General features: G+C 40.9%; 1 pseudogene; it reads left to right on the forward strand.

Moving 5' to 3' along the window:
• The first annotated feature begins 972 nt into the window (after positions 1–972).
• Positions 973–1,370, forward strand: LOC110288819 (annotated as a pseudogene).

The following is a 1,370-nucleotide window of genomic DNA, read 5'->3' on the forward strand; positions in this document are numbered from 1 at the left end:
ACCCAAACATGGTACAGAGAACCCATAAAGAACTACATAGTTACAGCCAACTCATTTTTCAAAGGTGGCAAGGTTTCCTGTGAAGAAATTAAGTCCATCTCATCAATGATACCAGGAAAACTTAATTACAGGGGGAAACAAAAATCCAAGTAGATTCTTCCCACTAATTATGAAAACTNTAGACCTTGAATTAGTGATAAACTAGGCAGACGGCTGAGCTGTGGTGACACATGCTTTTAATCCCAGCATTTGGGAGGTGGGGGAATCTCTGAGTTCAAGGGCAGCCTGATCTACAGAGTTCTTGGACAAAAACAAAACAGAACTAAGAAAAAAGAAAAAGGCTAAGTGTTAAAACACTTTCAGTACAAAGTTTGGACAAGGGCACTCTGGACTAGTGTAAGGATTTCAAATCACAAAAAAAAAAAACAAGAAAAATTTATTCCCAACCAGGAACACTGGCACTACTTTGTAAAGGCTGGTAACAAACTGAAGACAGGCAATTTAGTAGCAGAGTATTCTAAGGTTAGGCATGGCAGCCTTTTCCTTAATCTATAAACTGAGGCCAGTCATCTCTATAGTTGAGTACCAGGTCAATTTTGAGACACTGTCTCAAAAAACAGAAGGAAGTTCAACCCTTGCCTCAAAGGAAAATGGAAGTATGCACCAGTAAGAACTTAGAAGTGAAAGCTGGCACTGACAGCCCACTTAGTTTTAGCACTTGGGAGGGCTGGACAAATATAATCAAGGCATTGTGTGACAATTTCACAGGGAAACCTGATCGTGTGCACAATCGTCCTAATAAGGAGATTGGCATTAGTGCACGTAGCTCACAAACTTTGAAAACTCAATTACCACGGAAGTGGAACATGTAACATGTAACATGTAACATGTAACAGGACACTCTGGTTAATCAATCTGCTGACACAAAAACCTGAAAAGCACTTCCTCGGAGGCAAGTTACAAGCAGGCCGAGTCTAGGCCTGCACAGAAAACTACTAAATTTCCTCTGGGATCAAACAGGATTTTACAAGAACATAATGGATGGAGTGGAGAAAACCTACAGAGGCTGTGAAGGCCCTGATGCTATGTATGTGAAATCATTGTCTTCTAATGGTCATGAATTTATTGTAAAAGGAGAACATGCATCAACATCAGGAACAATACAGGCCATGTGGAGCGGTCCAGGTTAGTTTGCAGAGAATGGAACCAACGAGGTCAATTTTAGAGCGATTCCCTCACACATGCTATTGAAAGTGTGCATGANTTTGACCTATAAGGTCCCCTATACTAACAGCTCCATTGAAATTCCAGAATTCCCAATTGCATCCGAAATTGCACTGGAACTGCTGATGGCCCCAAACTTCCTAGAT

Source organism: Mus caroli, unplaced genomic scaffold (assembly GCF_900094665.2).
Source record: "Mus caroli unplaced genomic scaffold, CAROLI_EIJ_v1.1 scaffold_16653_1, whole genome shotgun sequence".
NCBI classification, from domain to species: domain Eukaryota; kingdom Metazoa; phylum Chordata; class Mammalia; order Rodentia; family Muridae; genus Mus; species Mus caroli.